General features: G+C 33.2%; 1 protein-coding gene across 2 annotated transcripts in view; it reads left to right on the top strand.

Annotated features, from left to right (window-relative positions):
- Nucleotides 1–21,300, top strand: part of LOC105247921 (histone demethylase UTY) — a 77,001-nt gene that overhangs the window by 17,859 nt on the left and 37,842 nt on the right. Inside the window, exon 1 of one of the 2 annotated variants that reach the window (XM_025406809.1) lies at nt 4,171–4,883. The exons of the other annotated variant lie outside the window; for it this stretch is intronic. The gene's annotated coding sequence lies outside the window, so the exon portion shown is untranslated. Of the gene's footprint in view, nt 1–4,170; nt 4,884–21,300 lie in introns of those variants that run through there. 2 annotated transcript variants of the gene reach the window in all.

Genomic DNA, 21,300 nt, shown 5'->3' with positions numbered 1-21,300 from the left:
TAACGAAGCCCTCGGTCCGCGGAATTTCCATCTTTTCTTTCTCGAAACGCGAACGCGATGTTTCCAAGCACACATGCTTTCAAATTCTTCAAGGATTTAATTTCTTTCGGCGCGAACACATCTTTTTCATATGAATACGTTTGCATATTATAATGTTGGAAACATATTTATTTTTAGATACAACGAGGTTTTTCTATTAAAATTTCCTCGTTTTGTTTTATCCTCGTTTTGTGAACTTAGCACCTGACATTTAAAAAATTAATGTTTTTATATGGAAAATATGATTCAAGATATTTTTCATATATATTATATATTTATAAATATTTTAATATAATAAATTGTAATATATTATTATATATTTATAAATTAATTTATTTCTTTTATAAATTATTTAATTATTTAATTATAAAATAAATAATTTATTTATTTTGCAATTATTTTTTTAATTTATAAATTATTATATATTTATAAATATTTTAATATAATAAATTATATATATAACTTTAAATTTTAATATATTTATAAAAAATTATATAAAAATAATTCTTTTTCTTGATGCAAATTATAAATTTTATGACGAAACTTTGTGTTTAATAAAGAAAAAGAATGCTACGTAAAAAAAAATAATTTTTATTCAAGAGAACGCACTTTCTTTCGTCATAAAAAAATAATATCCTTTCTAAAAAATTCTTCATAAAAATTATTTCTTCATAAATTTCGCGAATAGAATTAATTCCTGTTACGACAAATGCATTATCCTATGATGTTTATTAATTTTCCCCGCAATGCGTTCGTGATGTAATCCCGACCTCTGTTATGTCGATCGGTCCGTTTAAGACTCACGCGAGACAGGTGTATTTTTTTTGTTTTGCTTGCCGTAAACGTAAATGCTCGTTATGCAAAATTCATAATATGCGTATGCGGTTCGCGCACTATTTATAGACTACGCAGGAATGTAAGTTTGGTGAGATTAGGTAAACCGTTTGCGCACTAGCGTTTTTATATAATTAACCTTCGCGGTGTTATTCGCCGCGCGGTATATTGCATTCCCGTATATTGCTCACGCGATAACCGGCTCGGATAACGGGTCCTTACGCAGCCTGTATTAATTCATCGCTCTCTCGCTATGAATTGTATCCCGATCATCGATCTCCTACAACTTTGAATTTGCATTTCCACCCCTTAGATCGAGGAGTAATAATCAGATTTTGATCAAATATCAAGGCTAAAATGATCAGGAATCTTTCGAAGAACAAGCTTTATATTGGCTTATTTTTTAATAATTATTTATGGTTTTTTGATGAAATAATACAAGTTAATGTAATAGAAAATAATGTTATTAATATATTGTATTTTTTTATACCAATTCCTCTCATTATTTTGTGGGTAAAAGTATTGAAATAAGATAAGTGAAAAATAAATAATTTTGCGAGATATTTCATTTTATATAAAATTATCAACTTAAAATATCTCGTAAATTATATATTCAATTTTTGACCAGCCTTATAATTTTTTACATGGAATATTGTAAGAAATCAATAATTAATTTTTTATATAAATTTATTTGTTTGATTTAAATATGAATAATTTTTTGAAATTTAATTAAATTTAAATAATTTATTAATTATGAATAATTGATATTTAAAATAATAATTTTAATGAAAATTAATTATAGAAAATTTATGTAATTATTAATAAGACTAAACTTAATGAAGTTCTCATGTCCATCTCGAAATCACAAAATTTTTTTGAAACGCAACATTTTTCGACGGAAGCCTTGGTTTTCGAAAAATATCAATGCACTATTTAAAATGATTCATCCTTTACAAATTATATATGCTTTATGATAATAATATGATAAATGATATATGTGCTTTCTTCCGAATAAGCGAGCAACTCGATGGTTTTATCTCCGCTTTATATCGCTAGAAAAAATTTTGAGAGTCACTGGCAGGCGAGTTTCTTCGTCGCAACAAGAGAAACGAAACCGGAAACTACCGTCGCGTGTATTTCGGTAACAGAGGTTCCGGTAACGGAGGATAGGCGGGGAGAACCGAAGAAAAGGCCGCCGCAAAATTCCAGGGCGACGGTCTCTCGCTTCTCTGCTACAGGGGTGGAATGGTGGAATTCAATATATACAGGGTGTTTCTAAAACTATGTCGGAGATTTTAAGGTCGTATTCTAAGGATTAAAATAAGAAAAAAAGCTCATATAAACATGAGTCCAAAAATGCTTTTCCTCCGAGTTATAGCCCCCTAAAGTTGAGGGAAAAAATCGAAAAATATATTGTAACTCTCAGAGACTTTTTCATAGAACGTTAAAGTTTTGCACAGCGTAATAATTAATAATGAGCTTCATTTTTATGTGGTTTTGACCATTTTTTCCCTCAACTTTAGAGGACTATAACTCGGAAGAAAAGCATTTTTGGACCCATGTTTATATGAACTTTTTCTTATTTTAATCCTTAGATACGCCCTTAAAATCTCCGACATCGTTTTAGAAACACCCTGTGTGTGTATATATATATATATATATATATATATATATATATATATATATATACACATGGTGGCAAAGAAAAGAAGAACGGCCGCGATTCGTGCGTGTCAGACGTATAATCAGACGATTATGCTTTCGTAATGATAGGCCCGAATTCCGAGTAAACCGTGGATACCTTCTTATACGCGTTCTATGGGTAGTCTATGGGAAATTTCTGACGCTCTTCAAATAAAAAAAAGAAAAAAGAATTGGCGACAGCTTCAATTGCGGTTTCAATGGTTTCGTTCCCTTTTTTGTTTTTTCGAGTCTCGATCATCTTAATAATCGAAGACGTTTAATTGTACCTTTGGCTTTTATGTAAGCATCCCAGAAACTTTTCAGAAATATTTATATTTAATTTTATTATATTTATTATATTTTATTATATTTAATTTCTACATCCTTTCTTTTTCTCCCTTTTATATTTAGCAAGTTATTATTGATCCGATCTCGAATAATGTATTATTCGGATATAATAACAACCCAAAGTATTATTATGACTTGAATTATTACATGTGAACATAATTAAATTAAATACAATATTAAATATATTTAATATTGCATTCAATAAAATGATATATATTCCATGTTTATATGAATAATTGAATGAAATTAAATCAAAACATACAGTGGAATGTTAGGGTCACATTGGATTGTTACAATGGATTGCTTACGTTCACATATTTTTCTACGACATGTAAGAAGCACGCCATTGTTTACTTAATTGTGTAGCTGTAACTGCTTGTGATGATTCTAAAGGACAAAAGGAATTTATGATTCGCATGTCGTAAAGTATCTTTATGAAAATGAATTACGTATACTTTGCGTATATTGTTAAAGTAGCTATTAAAAAAATATATATAATTATAATAATAGATAATTTATTTAATGAATGTGATTAAAATTTGTGGAAAAATATGTTCGTTTTCTCGTGCGAAATCTTCTTTTTTATTATATCATTATTCACCATTTTTATTATATCATATTCTGTATATATTTTGATTTAATTTTATTGAATTTTATATGAATTATATTCATATAAATATTCTATGTATCATTTTATTGAATACATTTATTAAATATATTTAATAATACATAATATATTATTATAAAGAAATAAATTATATATAATTTATATAATATATTTAAAAATATATATAATATTATAAATAAATAAATTAATAATACATATTATAATAATATAATATGTATTACTAATTTACTTATTTATAATAATAATAATTTTATATCATATGAAATTTCAATATATATATATATATATATATATATATATATATATATATATATAAGTACTTATTACGTGAAGAAATATGAAATATAATATAATCCTAAAGAACCGTAAAAAAGATGATGCATAAAAATACGCAAAATATAATTCTAATTATCGATATCATCAGTTTTATTCTTCTCTTACTTTTATTTATAAAACGAACGCAATTTTAAAGAATACGCAGCCATACCAGTAGCTGGATGCATCGCGTCGCATCGGATCACGAAGAGGGTGAACGCGCGTCGGGCGGTGGCTCGGCGACGAGTGTCGCGGAGCGCTGCTCTAAAACAGGGCCGTTACGCATGCGCGCTTCCTCTTCGCGCGCTCTCCCTCCCTCGAGACGCGCGGATAGGGAGAGCGGCGGGGTGGGGGGGTGCGCGCCTCCTAATCCCGAGTCGCCCTACGCGCCGCTAGTCGCACGAGAGCCTTCGACGTGTGGAGGTGTCTCCTCGCGCTCCGCGTGCGTTACCGCCGCTCGCTCGCTCGCTCTCTCTCTCTTTCTCTCTTTTTCTCCCTCCCCCCGTGTTTTCCCCGACCCCGTGCGACGACGACGACGACGCATCATCATCATCATCATCACTGCCACTAGTAATAGTAGTACAACACTGCCGAGTGCGAACGCGCGCGCGATCGCGATATATCGTGATACATACATCGCGGCGACGATCGGAGTGCACTTCACACCGCGACGAGGACGAGAGTGCTCGTTCGCGGTGTCCTCTCTCTCTCTTTCTGTTGTCGCGTGTTCTCTGTGTGTTCTCCGTGACGCTACGTAATACGCTCGCAACACTGCCGGAAGCGCGCGCTCGAGCAAACAGCCGCAAACAAACGTCGGGGGTGCCATGGGACGTCGCTGAAACGTCACGTCTCTCGAAACGACACGGCGGGTCGGGAACGGAGGAGGAGCGCAGCCAGGAACGAGCGAGGATCAGGACAGGAGGGGGACTTGTGTGTACGCTTGATCAGGAAGGAGGAGACCCCCCGAATATACTCGACGACGCGACATCGAGGTTTAAATCGTCATCGCAAGCCCCGCCGCTGGGAGATTTAAATGGTGAGTGTGCCGCGTGAAGTTGACTACGCGTCGCGTTGCAAGTTCGCTCCTCAACCGTGCGCACGACGCTCATCTCTCGCGACGCTCTTCTCCGTTTATTACCCCTGCGCTGCACCCATCGGGCCCTTCAACCCTTCTCCCTTCATTTTCCTCTGTCTCTCTCTCTCTCTCTCTCTCTCTCTCTCTCTCTCTCTCTCTCTCGCTCTCTCTCTGTCTGTCTTTTTCCTCCTCTCCTCCCCCTCTCCTTTTCCCCATCTCTTTCGAATCGGAGCGGGAATTTTTGGCCAAGTCCTCCGATCGATGCCTCGGGGACGACGCTTTCGTGTACCGCCCTCGGCTCAACGCTCGTCCTTTGACCCTTTTGCCGTGCAAGCGGCATGCGCGCAGGGCGCAACTCCTCGGAAGGGCTCGCTCGTTCGTCCTCGACGCGCCGAGGGCTCCGAAATATCCGATCTGTACTTGCCTCGTCGTTTATCGTTCGATTTTACCGCATCGCTCGAAAATGAAAGTGATACTCTTTAAATGACGTAATAAGAGAGATTCCGTAAATCCGAGATATTTAAATACGTAATATTTTAATGGATTTTATGACCATCGGAGTCGAGCTTTCAACGAAAAAATTGTATTCGTTTAAAAATTACTCGACGAATTCAAAAGTTTGAATTCTTTTATAGGTGTGTTATTGGTTTTTTTTAATTTTATTCAGCAAATTTTATTTGCCAAGGTACACGGATCATATTTTTTTTATTACTAGATTGTATCGTGAATATCGTAAACATTACCGATTTTTGGAGAAATTTGAATTTTTAAATATTTAAAACATTAAATTTACATATGTAAATATTTAAAATATTAAGTTACATATGTTAAAACATTGTGTAAACAGTATCAGAACAATCTGTTTGGACACTTACACTTTCGTGTCGCGCAAGAAATTTGGCAAATTTTTTTTGCCAAAGTGTACGGATCATATTTTTTTTATCACGAGATTTTATCGTGAATATCGTAAACACTACAGATTTTTGAGAGATTTGAATTTTTAAATATTTAAAATATTAAATTTCAGACCAATTAAATTATCGAATTAAATTTATTTCCTTTAGAAATAAATTTTATTTTATAAATTAAGTGTTAAATACATGTTTACATATTTTAAAATATTGTGTAAATAGTATCAAAAAAATCTGTTTTGACTCTTACACTTTCGTGTCACGCAAGAAATTTGGCAAATTTTTTGCCAAAGTGTACGGATCATATTTTTTTTTATCACTAGATTGTATCGTGAATATCGTAAATACTACAGATTTTTGAGAGATTTGAAATTTTAAATATTTAAAATATTAAATTTCAGATCAATTAAATTATCGAATTAAATTTATTTCCTTTAGAAATAAATTCTATTTTATAAATTATGTATTAAATATATATTTACATATTTTAAAATATTGTATAAATAGTATCAGAAAAATCTGTTTTGACTCTTACACTTTCGTGTCGCGCCAGAAATTTGGCAAATTTTTTGCCAAAGTGTACGGATCATATTTTTTTTCATTAAATTTCAGACCAATTAAATTATCGAATTAAATTTATTTCCTTTAGAAATAAATTTTATTTTATAAATTAAGTGTTAAATACACGTTTACATATTTTAAAACATTGTGTAAATAGTATTAGAAAAATCTGTTTTGACTCTTACACTTTGATGTTGCGCAAGAAGTTGCTGGGGTGAAAGAGGGTGGAAGAGCGTCCTCGGATCATGTGAACTCGTAATCGTCATCGCGTCGTGAAGGAGGCGCGACTGCAATGCACATGACGTTTTCGCGTGGAAGCAGTACTTCCGGCCATTATGCTCTCCCGTGGCCTTGATGAGGCCTTGCTCTAAATAGCGAATAAAAGCCGAAGCGCCAAAGCTCCGCGGATCTAAACGCGGCTGTAAACCTTGGCATTTGTGTATCAGATCTGTTAAGCTTTTTCATCAATTTTGACCAATTTTTCACCGAAGAGAATAAATCTCACTCCCGAATCGCGAATGGAAAATGCTCCTTGAAATTCCATTTTTTAGTACATCTTAGCATAATTATATAACAATTATATAACAATATTAAAAAAGAAATTGACGATAAGAAAATACGATAAAAATGTATCTCGAATGAAAAAGGGATCTTTGAAAATCTCGTGAAATGTCTCGTTGATAAAAATAAATTATTAGCAAGCGTGGCCTTTTCGAAAGGGCCAGTCGGAGGCGGAAATTGAAGGTGTCGAGGAAGTGATATTTTAGAGCCATTAATTATCACGGTTCGGATAAATGCAACAAGTCGCACAAGTGCTGCGAACTGTCGATAATAATACGCGAAAGGTCGAAGACTATTGATACGCCATAACTATCGGTTGATGCACGATAGAAACTGGGTCATGAGATGAATCTCTCGCGATGGACCATTATTGTCCGTTCAATTTTTAATTTTGTTGACGAGCTGACAGGAGGAGAATTAATAATAAAAGAAAATAAAAGAAAAGGAAACTAAGTAATATTCAGGTGGAGATATCGAAATTATTCCCAAGATTATTTTGAAAATCGAATTATTGATAATTTTGTATAATAATAATTTTGTAAATTTAATGAAATATTTTTAATATATATATATTTTTTTTATTCAAGATACTTTTATCCTCTGATTACTTGTTAAATTTTATTTCAAATAAAGTTATTAATCATAATTACTGTCTATTTAAATTTAATAAAGTTATTATCTTATGGATTTTTACCTTGTATAAAAAAAATTATTACCAAGCAAAAGAAGTTGCATAAAATTAATTAGAGAGATAGAAATGATATAAATTGTTTAATGCGTGTCATATTTTAAGACAACTAATCGAAAAGGATAATTGATCGAAATCAAATTAATTAAATTATTAGAATGTTTGGAAAACGATGTTTTGAAAAAATAAAAATAAAATTCTTTTTATCTTATATAAAAAAAAAATATTAACAAGCAAAAGAAGTTGCATAAAATTAATTAGAGAGATAGAAATGATAAAAATTATTTAATGCGTGTCATATTTTAAGACAACTAATCGAAAAGGATAATTGATCGAAATCAAATTAATTATATTATTAGAATGTTTGGAAAACGATGTTTTGAGGAAATAAAAACAAAGCCCTTTCCAGTCGCACAATTACAATGGCTTCGTCGGAAATTCGGTTCTCTTGTCGGTTCAATTTTTTTGTGCACATGCGAATATAAGATTATGCTTGCGACTGCAGGATCCGCGGGGGAGGAAGTGGATAGAGGGGACGGGGCGGTGGGAGTCGGCGCAGAATTTAAATTCTCGATCTCTCACGGTCGCTGACCATGGCATTCAGGCAATGCCACCTCACAGAGTGTTGTTGAACGAGTTGAAGATCACTGGCCCCCGGCTGTTTCTCGGTCAAAGCTCGGCGGAGAGCGACCGAGATCGATGACGTATATACGCATGCGAGAGAAATCATACGAGAAGAGGGGAAAAAAAAGATTAAAATTGTCAATGGGCAAGCCTCAAACTTCTTTGGAGCCGCGACAGAGTTGCATTCCAAAGGTTGTCAAGCGTAACTAGGTCTATTCAAATTTTATTCAAATTTAGCAAAGATTACTTTCTTATGGATTTTATCTTGTATAAAAAATTATTAATAGTCAAAAAAATTGCATCAAGTTAATCAGAGATAGAATTGTACATAAAATATACGTAAAATCTACTTCTTGTCGATAGTATGATCTATTCAAATTTTATTCAAATTTAGTAAAATTGTGGAGAGATCTTTCTTGTGGAGGGATTTTAGCTTGTATAAAAAAATTATTATTAATAAAAAAATTGTATTATTTCAGTTAATAAAAGAGATAGAAATGTAATACACGAAACATAATTTTCATGATGATTAAATTTATAACACTGCATACATGTATGCATTACCGATTCGAATTAATTGAATTTTTATTGTCGCTTTATTGCGTGACAATTCCATTTGGAACAATTGCTCTTTCATATAAACTCTCAATATTGTCAATTTTGTGTTACCAATTTATTTTATTATTTTTTTATCATGTATATCAAGTGGCTATCTTGTCCAAATAAATAAACATTTAACTTTTGATTAACTTTTGTATCAAGAGAAAGAAAGAGGAGGTAGTGAATGTAAAAATGATACTCGGTAACTTTTACATTAAATACTTACAATATTAAAATATTTATTTTTAATAAAATATTATTTACATTTTATATTTTTTATGAAAACATTCATTTTTAATTTACATTTAATTACTCTACGTTAAAATATTTGTCATGATAAAAAAACAATAAGATAAACATGAGAAAAAAGAGTACAAATGTTATTCAAAAATTCAAGAATCTACAGACATGGCATTATTCTTATCGATTGCCTAAAAAAAGAAGAATATTCCTGACAGATATCGTTTCTAAATCGTTAATTCAATTACGGTTATTTGTCGCTTTCGCGGTTTACGAAGATAAAAATAAGCGAACGATACGTTCGTTTTGTATTTGCATTTCTCTCGTTGGCTATAATGACAAGTTATTAATCACGATTGTATCAGATTGCGTTAAATGTATATGCGATCGGTCGGCCGGCGAGTCGATCAGCTGGCACGTGTGACACACGCGCGAATTAATATCTCCAGTGGGTTTAAGAGCGGGTAATCGCGGAAAACGACGGGGCCACTTAATCTCTCGGCGACTTTCGAAGCGTGTATCCCTCCATCGGTTGGCATTTATATCGTTTCTGTCGTTGCCCTCCCCAATTTTTTCGAATTGCGTTAACGTTGGCGGGATTTAACGGTAAAAATACGATATTGCGACACTTGTATTTACATTCTCTCTTCCTCATACGATTTTTTCCCTGTGTCAAAACTTTCTAAAAGCCATTAAAGTGAGAAACACTGGATTTTATCTAATAATTTTACAATACAAATTATTATATGTATATTCATATTTTATAGAAAAATATATTAGATAAAAGCGAAATTGCACAAAATATATTAATAAATTATTACAGGGAGTTTAACAAAAAGAAATACGAAGAAGAGAGAGAATAATAATTTTTATAATAATACTTTTTCAATATTTATAAAAAAATATAATTCCGGTTCTTGACTCATGTCGTAATTTTGAAAAATTGTAATTAAAAATGTAAAAGTTATTTGAGTGCATATGACGTAATAACAAAAAAATTGTTAAATTTATAATTGCAAATTTTTTTCAAAATTGTGCTACAATGGAACATTTTTTCGAATTCGAGATCATATTCACAAAATACACAGCGTCATGAAAAATTACAAAAAATGAATCTCTTTTTTGTATTAAAAAAATAATTTTTGTTGAATTATTATTAATATCGATAAATATTTATTTTGAGCCTTACGATGTCGCAAAGAAAGCTACAAATTTTTCTTTAAACTGTAATTTTATTTTGTATTTAATGTTTAATTTTTAAATAATTTGTAAATTTAAATTTAAATTCTTAATTAATTTTTAAATTTAAATTTAGATTTGGTTTTGCATAAATTTTTCGCCTCACGACAACGATTAATAAATAATAATAAATAATAAACAATTTGTAAATTTAAATTTAAATTTTTAAATGAATGAATTTTTAATTAATTTTTAAATTTAAATTTAGATTAATTTTCGCATAAATTTTTCGCCTCACGAAAACGATTAATAAATTGCTGTAAATAAATTGTCGCGGACTAAAAGTTCAAAGTAGACCCATGGTGAAAATTCATTGCCGTAATGCAACAAAGTCTCAAAAATTAGCAGACGTGAAATTCAAATGTCTCCAAGAGGATTTCGGAGCGGAATCCCGCGGGAGTAATTCACGCGTAAGACTAGTTTCGCGAAGAGGAGAGGGAATAGAAGGAGGAAGATGCGTCCGTTCCGCCCGAGGAGGAGAGTCGAGGATGATACAGGTACTAGAGAGAGGAGATCCGGTCGTTGACCCCTTACCAGCGAGCGTTCTCTTGTGTATGTTACGTACGCACGTACGCAGCTCGTACGCTCTTTCGTCCGGGGTTTTCGTTCGTTCGAGTTTCTTATCGCTCGTCGTCCGCTCTGAGACGCAGATAAAGATTCTCTCTTGTGATTGCATCAAGTTTTGTGCAACAGACTTGACCGTTGGATTCATTTAATTGATATCAAATATTATTAATTGATATCAAATATTATATTTATTACTTGATATCTAATAGTTTTCGTACGATTGCATGTTCAGATGACAATATTGTGAGAATGTCATACACACTATTATTAATAATAAAATATTGTCCTATAATAATAAATACTGATATCAGAGAGAGAAGGGGGGGGGGAAATAAAAATAATGTAGAATTATTATTAAATAAATAAATAGGAAATTAAATAGTAAATTAATAGTAAAATAAATAAATAGTGTAAATTAAAAATAAATAATAGTAAATTAAAAATAATAGTAAATAAATAGTAAATTAAATAAATAAATAGTAATAGATTTTCTGCATATTATCTGTAAGTAAGAATGAAAAATCACTATCTTATATAATCATAGTATTTCAATATTTTTTCTCAATGTTTAAGAAACTATTCGAGTTTCATATCTTAAAAGTGATAAAGTTTATCTAAAATAAATTCTCTTTAAAAGAAATGTTTGTCGAGGAAAAAGGAAATATTTGAAGAAGATAATTAATGGTGAAAAATGATAGAGAGAAGATATGTTTGATGATGTTTCTTCAAATACTGATATGAAATGATAATTAGCAAAAATTAAATTTTTGTACAAAATATTTTGATCAGAGAACTTTAAAATAACATTTTATTATTATGCATCATCAATCTGCTTTAGCTCTCGAAAGTTATATCGAGGTGGATTTGATCAATTTAATGTTGGAAATTGTATATCTGATTACTTTGTTGATTAAATTAATGTATAACATCAATAATATATGTTAGGCATTAAATTTATATTGAATTTATTGTTAGTGCAAATTTATATAATATTATATAAATGAGTGAACGGATGAATAAATATTATAATATTTACAATATATATAATATATTACATTTGCGAGTCGTAAAAAATATTTCTCTGCAGAAACAGAATTTATTGTTTATTTAATTTCTAAATTTTATGTAATTTAAAAGGGCCATTTATCGATTTTTCGCCAAGGATAAATAAATATTACGATGTTTACACATACAATATATAATACGATAAAATAATAAACTACATTTGCGAATCCGGGGAAAATATTTCTCTGCAGAAATGAAGAATTTATTATTTATTTAATTAATTTTTTTTTCGTTCATAAATTCCTACGTAAAGAGGAAACCAGCGGTCCTCCTCCTGATCACAAATCCTTCATTATTTCCAGATAAAAAGGATATTTGGAGTTACGGGGTCACCCTGTATATTTACCGTGAGCTCAGCAGGCCGTATAGTTTACCGCTAAGCGGCAACAATCCTTCAGTTCTCTCACGAATAAAAACACCGGGCCTGCTTAGTTAGTGTTATTCGCTTACTTTGAGCGCGTCGATGCCGCTTTCAGCCGATTTTATCTCGATTCTCTCTCTCGCTCCCATCGACTTTTCCCGTTGGCGAACACGCGTTTTTCGCGCGGGCTCTTCCAGCCATTTCCGGCAGGTACGTGGAATCCTCCTCACGCTCACATCAGTCGCTGACTTACAGTTAACTTAACTTCCTGCGACCCCCGCCATTCTGTCCGTTCGCGCGAGGCTGCTCCGCGGATGAGCACCGTGAAACACCCCCGCCCTTCTCGAGGAGACTCGCAAGAACTCGAAGGAACTTCGAGAAAAGACACATTGAAGTAAACGAGTGCATCGCACATAAAATTTCATAAGCACGTAAAACGTAAACGTAAAAAAATCGACCAATCACGGTCGAGTATTGGCCCCTCCAAGGGGCTCTTATGTGAAAAAAATTAATTATATAAAATTATCGATAATTTCTCCAAGTCATAGTTATCACACATAAAATTCCATAAGTACGTAAAACATAAGCGTAAAAAAATCGACCAATCAGGGTCGAGTATTGGTCCCTCCATTATGTGAAAAAAAATTAATTATATAAAATGATCGATAATTAATTATGTGAAAAAAAAATTAATTATATAAAATTGTCGATAATTTCTCTTCTTCAAGTCATGGCTATCACACATAAAATTCCATAAGCACGTAAAACGTAAGCGTCAAAAAATCGACCAATTTCATAAAATTAATTTTTTTTCACATAATTAATGCCCACATAATTAATTATCGACAATTTTATATAATTAATTTTTTTTCACACAACTAATGCCCACATAATTAATTATCGACAATTTTATATAATTAATTTTTTTTTCACATAATAGCCCCTTGGAGAGGCCAATACTCGACCGTGGTCAATTTTCTTACGCTTACGTTTTACGTGCTTATGGAATTTTATGTGTGATAGTCATGACTTGAAGAAAATATCGACAATTTTATATAATTAATTTTTTTTCACATAATTAATTTGTCGCTTATCTTTTATTCCCGACGTACCCTCCTCCTTCCTCTCGCATTCTTGGCGGAATCTAGAAGTGGAACGGTCGAAAGTGAATCTCGGTGCTTTCGCGCATGACCCTGTCTATTTCGCTGTCGCTCACCATGGGATCCCGAGGGGGAGGAGGAGGAGGAGGGGGAGAGGGCTGCTGGTGCCGGAGGAGAGAATCGGTCGGGGCCCTCGCCGGGGCCCCGAAAACTGGTTCTCCGCGTCGGGGCTCTCGTGAGGGCCCTGGCACGCATTCGGTAGAGACGACGCCGACGCGCTATTTCACGTCTATCGGCGCTTGCCGGGGCCCTAAGGCCCCGGGACCGATGGGCCGGAATCGCGCGCACGCGTTTCGTAGACTTAGATTTAGAAGTGAATTTTCGTGCCGAGTCCCCGTCTGGGTCCTCCCCCCCCTACCCCTCTCCCCGGGATACCATCCCTGGGCCCTTTCTTTCTCTCTCTCTCTCTCTCTCCCTCCCTCCCTCCCCTCTCGCGTCCCCTTCGCTCGCCTTCCTCTCGCTTTCTCTCTTCTGCGTGCGACAGGCCCACGAGAGTGACCCTGAAAGTTCAACAGCCCTCCCTCGAATGGCGCCCTTCCCCCCCTCCTCCTCCCCTCTTGGTCTGCTGCACTCTCTTGGATTCTCCCGCTTCTCTTCTTCTCTTTCTCTTTCTCTTTCTCTCCGTTTTCCCTCTTCGCTCCGCGCTCTCTTCTTCTCCCTCGCCACCCCCTCGCCGTTGTGTCCCTTCTTCCCTTTGTGTTGCGCGCTGAAACCTAACTTTGCTTAGGTCGTTCGTCGCGTCGATGCACCGCGTTGCGACTCTTTCGCGTTTAGTAAAGTTTTACCCGGAGATTATATAGGGTAAAGAGAGTTTTCAGAGTAAGAGGAATATAGCTCATCAGGGGGAGAAACGATGCACGGGGTCAGTCGATTATTAGCGGCGTCGATTACTTTGACATTTTTACCTCGCAATCTGGAAGAGTGAATTTTATTCAAATTATACAGGGTGTTTCTCGATAATATTTGTGCGAAAAATTTTAGGAGATGATTCTTTGCCGAGAATTAAGGGAGATTTTTCATATAAAAAGTTAAAAGGTTAAAAGATTCTAATAAAAAATTGAATAGGGGTTGCTAGTTTCATCCCCTTACAACAATGCGGGAGGTTGAAAAAAATATTAATTTTAGAAGATGATTCTTTGTCGAAAATTAAGGGGGACTTTTTATATAAAAAGTTAAAAGGTTAAAAGGTTCTAGTAAAAAATTGAATTAATAAATAACCCCTTTTTACTAGTAGAAAATATCCATCTAATTTCATTTCTTTAACTCGCTCCAAATTTGAGAAAAAAATAAAAATTTAATTTTCACCCCCATTTTTGGAAGAGTGTGTAAGGAAGGGATGTAAGAGTATATGTTTATATGAAAAACCCTCCTTAATTTTCGACAAAGAATCATCTCCTAAAATTTTTCGCGCTTATTAAGAAACATCCTGTATAACGTAGTTTTTTTATGCGCAAAAATATTTTTAGATATTATCTATATGTATCTCGTGGATGCTGAATCTGCATATTGATTTTTCTTAAATTCGGAATCTAATTATTTCTACATATATTATTTCTTAATCCGTTGTCTATCAATTAAATTTCTATATTTTTAGAAATTTATAATAATTTGCATTTTTTATAAAATTCAAACTTACGAATAGGACAACGATTCTGATCTGCGACGAGATGTAAGACGCAGAAACGAGTAACCGGTTTACCTGTTTCGAGGCAAAAGCTCGGGCCTTAATTGAGAGCGAAGCCGAGTCCTCGGAAGAGAGGATCTCTTTCTAAAGTGAAGTTCAGAAACATCCATCTCTCATTCGCTCGCGAGTCAATTTCCGAGCCATCCTCGTCGTCGTTCCTAGAGCTGGTTTGGAATACCAGATGTTCACCACCAGCTCGCATTTCGAGTACACCCGGTAGAAACCTCGGCTGGTTCGATAATACTCGTCTGATCGATATTCCCCGCGCTCTGCACGAGCGTTGCGTCTAAATTCGGAATGAGAGAGAGAGATTCGTCCTGCTCGGAAGCAGGGATCGAAACCGTTATAATACCAGCGAGGAATTTTCGATGGCATAGATAAAATGGCGGCGAAGAACCTGTCCACAACAAAGAAAGAATCCATCGATTACGCGGTCAATAAATAAAAGAGGAATCAATTTTTCCCCTCGATAATTGCACCAATTGAGTCGTTATCAAGAATGAGGATAATGCTAGCTGTAAAAATGAAACTAAGCAAAGTTGCGGACGCATTTTTCGATCTCCCTTGCTAAAGTTTGCCAATCGATGCAAGCGATCTTGCGTCATCGCGCGAGACTGTGCGCTTGTTTTTCCTGCAAGCGCAGCGAATTTTAACTGATCGCCTTTAGAAAAAGGAAAAAATAAATTTTTAAAACCGAGTGTACAAATATAGACGTTGCTCTTTTGGATTGTTATCTATGAAATGTTGATTAATTAATTTTTCAAAATAAAATGAATTGGAGGAAAAATAATCATGGGATCTTTAAAAAATACTTTAGCGATTTTCTTTCTTATAAAATCGAATTATTCTTCAATTTCTTGTATGTATTTCATGTAAATAAATAAATATATATATATATATATATATATATATATATATATAAAATACATTTCTATTTTTTTACATGAAATTTAAGAATAATTAGATTTTATAGGAAAGAAAATCTACTAAATTAAAATATTCTTTAGAGATCTCATGTGATTATTTTTTTTCGTATACATTTTACTTTGACAAATTAATTAATCAATATTTCATATATATAAATATCCATAATAAATAAAAATAAATTATATAAATATCATATATATTACAAATTATATATACGTAAGATATAATATATATAACATAAATATAACAGCATCTCTCATTTAGATTTTAAAATTTGGATCTTCACGCAGTCGGATCACATTTTTATCTTCTAGATTTTGCAACTTGTGCAAATTTCGCTTTTGCAAAAACACCTCTTCCTCCCTCCCTCTCTTCATCCTTTCATCCCTTCCTCTCCCCTTCTCCTTCTCTCTTTCTTTCTCTCTCTCCCTTTCTTTCTCTCTTTCTCTCTCTCTCTCGTGGGGGACATTTCAACAAGGCCGCAGACTCTCTTCCTGCTTCGCCTGGTTCCTCTTGTCAGCTGATGATCTCGCACACACATATGTACATGTATATACATATATATGTGTATGTGCATATATATTACACACACACATATACAGATACATACATATATATATATATATATATATATATATATATATATATATATATCGATCGCGCTTTATATACGCGCGATATGTACAATTATGTACTTGAAGGCCTCGTCCTTCGCTTATGCGGGCACTCGACGCATGCATCGCACGCACACGCACACGCACACGCACACGCACACATGTATTATATACACGCGCACATACGGAACCTGGTGCATTGCCGCATTCTGCGAACGTCGCGTTGCACATGCAACACGAGTCGCGGCGACGCGTAATCAGCGCTTACGTCACCTTTGTATGCCCCATGCGTGCGTGCGTGCGTGCGTGCATGCGTGCGCGCGCTTCATTGTTCTCTGTATATCTTCCAGAGAGCGCGTCCGCTATTTAGCTATACGGGGTGTTCGAAAAACGTTGTAATAGAATGATTTTTAGCGAAGTCGAAGTCGATTTTTCGTCTAAAAATAATAACGCTATAATTTTAATAAAATTATTATACAAATATAATTTAATAAAAATTATTATTATTATTTTAATAATTTTATTTTATTAATAATTTTAATTTGATTTTATTATTTATCATAATAAAATTATTTTTTTATTATAATAAATAATAATAATAATTATTATTTTATTATTAATTATTATTTTTTAAAATTATTATTTATTATAATAATTTTTATTATAATAAAATTATTAAAATATTATTAAAATAAAGGAGATCTGTAAGCCTTCGTGAAGACGCGCGAGTGCATCGTTTCCACGTGCCATCTTTGCATTGTCTCTCTTGCTTTTCGCTCGATAATGATTACGCGCGCTTTGCTCGTCCTTAGCTAAGCCACGTATGTATAAAACATACCACACGTGGAACGACGATAATAATACCGCTTCGCATTCGTCGCGTTCGCTCCAATAACGGACGTCGTCGAGCTCGATCAATCCATTGACTGACTGACTGACTGCCATTCGCGAACACGTCGCTGACAATGGAGCCAAAGAGAAGAGTTCTTACACTAGCATGTGAGATTTGTTCTCTGCCTCTGAGAGGATGCACAAGTATCGGATCGTCACATGTGAAACGTTAAACTCTCTTCGAAAGTTTGTTTTGTAGGACGTTGATTCTAAAAATCTATTCTCTTCATCTTTGACTCACAATATATAAGAAGGACCTCTGATATCTTGCGGTATTTATCATATTTTTCATGATTATCTTTAATCAAGTCTTTCTTCTTCTAGGGAAAAATTTCTTAGAGGAATAAAACCTGAGCTTTTTTGTAAATATGATTAATTTAAATTTAGCGACATTTATTATTAGATATATTAAAAATTATTAATTAATATTAATTATTAAATTTTTTAATTTCATTATTAAATAAATTATTAATTTTTTAAATTTAATTATTAAATTAAAATTATTATTTATTAAATGTTTTAAATTTAACTGATTTATTATTTAAAAGTAGAATTTCTTACAATCATCCCCATCCTTTTATGAATATAAATATTTTATAAATTAAAACCTAATCATTGTATTTTTTTATTTTATTATATCTTTTTTGAAAAAATTTTATGGGGATTTTTATAATTAAAATGATACCAAGACAGAAAGTCATTTATATAATTTTCAGTTTGTGTGTGTGTGTGTGATGGATAATAAAAATAGTTCGAATCATATCGTGTTTGATCGTAATTTGCTACAAAATTCTGACTAATTTAGTGAAATTATTTTCAAAGAAAAATAAATTAAAAATATAAGAACTTCAGAGAGAGTCTTTCTTATGATGTTAGTAAAAAATATGAAGAAAATAATATTATATTTTAAGAAAATGAAACAAAATTCTATTTAAAATAGAAACATTTTTTTTTCATCTCGGTTGCCAACGGCAACTATGAATCGTTCGCGAAAAGAAAAGCATATTTACTCCTCGATGCATGGTAATTGCGGTGCGTGTCTCGAAGGTCGAAAGCGTCTTCGTCGTCGTCGTCAATTCAAGTACGACATGGTATTTGTAATGCCCAGTAACGGCTAATGCGCCGACCATGGTTACCACAACGATTAGTAAATACCATTAATGTTTGATGGTTTGTGAACTTAACCATAAATACCATTAATGTTTGATGGTTTGCACGGATAGAGTATGTTAATCCATTTCGATCTCGAGTAAGGGCTAAGAACAACGAATGCTGTGGCTGAAAGGAAGCACATAGGAGAAAGATGCACTTTCCAATCGTGATTTTTACCTATCCCAACAAACACTCCAGACCGAATACTTCAAACATTATGTGTATATTATTATATTATAAGATAATATAAATATTAAATTTGATATAATACATAAAAAACAAATTATATATATATTATATATATATATATATATATTATATATATAAATTATATTATATAATAATTATATAACTATTAATTATAAAATAATTTAATTATAATAATTAATATTATAAAATAATTTAATTATAATAATTAATTATAATATTATAAAATAGCATAAAAAATAAATTTGATATAATATATAAAAAAACATAAATTCTACATATTATATATTATATAAATTATATAATAATTATATAAATCATGTTATATAATAATTATATAACTTATATATATTATATATTTTTTATGAAGCATTTTTTTTTATCTATGCAGAGTCCAGCTAACAAAGAACGTTCAACCATTTCTGAACCATTTAACCGGTTATACACGTGCGCGCTGCATAATCGATAGTACGGTAAAAAAAAAGTACATATATACACGCAATTGAAATCGATCTCTGGTGCGTATAATCCACGTTTGTCGACGTGAGGCCGACAGGAAGGAGGAAGAGGTATTATACTTCCGTGAAGGCGATCACGTATTTACACGAAGGACAGTTCTCGGAATTTCCGTGCGAAGGGTTGCGAATACTCCCCTCCGATCGAAACGAACAAGTCGTTTATCGAATCACCCTCTATCGTTGAATGTAGCCTCCCCCTTCGAGATTCAGTCTGGATTTAGCGATCAGGCGGACGCGAAATTTCGCCGATTTTTTATCATTATATGAAGAAGAAAATATTTATCGGTTCTTTTATACTTTTCTTAAAATGGGAAGTGATTTTTGTAATTTTTTTGTGTTAAAAATCTACAAGTGGAAAAGATTGTAAATCAAATTTATTTTTTTAGTTAAATAAATTTGGAAAAGATACCTGCAAAATTTTTCAAATCTATTTTAAATTAAAAATGTTTCAAATCTATTTTCGAACGCTATTTTAAATTAAAAATTTTTATTTAAAATTTTATTTTGCATATGCATATCAAGTTTTGTATATTTATTTTTTTTTCCACACTGTGACTTTAGAATTTATAAATTTTTTTAATGACGTGTAATGTTCGACTTTAAAAATATATAAAAAATTTAATAATGCGACACCAAATTTTTCTGCAATTTTACAAATTTATCATAAAATTTGCGATCGAAATTCGAAGAAACTGAAAGATATTTTCATAAAGAAATTATGTATTTTAACATGAGTATCAGAAGATTTTCCCTTTATAAGGACATTTGATAAAAAAACTGAAACTTTTACAATAGGACATTTCATACGCAACGATAACAATAAATTAGACGCTTCAATTTTCAAGTTAGTTGTTTAAAGGCCTCTTCTCCTTCCACAGACTTTAATCGCGAAAACACGATGTATAATTTATCAATTGGCATATCAGGAGCGGCAGACGGTTATCTATCGAGGTATCCTTTCTCTCTGTTCGTCGATATCTTTGACGATGACGACAGTCGTACAATCGTGACGGAGGTAGGCGAGGCAGGGAAAGCCCTTCCCCTTTTCTTCCTCCCGTAATTTCCCTCCGTGGAGTCAATTCGCGATTCCATTCAATTCCCCTCTTCCCCCCACCCTCCGCTCTCTCTCTCTCTCTCGCTATCTCTCTTCACTCTTGTCTGTCGCTATCTGTCCGTTGCAGGCCGATGCAACGGTACTCGTCGCGTCGCATGCGATACGATGCTTCGGCGACCGACGATAATGCATCGTCGCGTCGCTTGTCGCGGTTCGCAACCTTGAAAGAATCTCGGCACGCATCGATTCTCGCAGCGCGAAACAATGATGTTCGACGACGAAGGCGAGGAGACGTGGAGAAAATTTCAAATTCGAAACTCGAATTTTTGAGTTAATTCTGTCGAGCAAAGGAATTTTGTCTTTGTTGGAGTTTCATTTGGATCCATAATTTTACATGCGTCTTGTTATCTAATGTCGTATCTTTTATTTGAATACAAATATTGTGTTAATTTTATCGATCAGTTGTCATTTATCGATTATTTGCGTTCAATTTCGAAGATACTTCGATTTAATTCTCAATAATTTGTAGCAATATATTGGGTGTCCCAGACTTCACGAATCAGCCGTTAATGGTAGATTTCTGAGATCATTTGGAAACGAAAATCTTGATACCAAAATGTTGAGGAAGATGTAGTTTCGGCGCTACAAGAGATTAAAGATTACCAATCGGCGCGTTACGTTCTCTTGAGTTCAAGATGCATCAAGGGGCCCGTGTACAGCGCGATAACATCGATATCGATAGAGGGATCAATAT

Source organism: Camponotus floridanus, unplaced genomic scaffold (assembly GCF_003227725.1).
Source record: "Camponotus floridanus strain SB8 unplaced genomic scaffold, Cflo_v7.5 scaffold155, whole genome shotgun sequence".
NCBI classification, from domain to species: Eukaryota; Metazoa; Arthropoda; class Insecta; order Hymenoptera; family Formicidae; genus Camponotus; species Camponotus floridanus.
The sequence above is the reverse complement of the archived record's forward strand: the minus strand, read 5'-3'. Positions and strand labels throughout refer to the sequence as shown.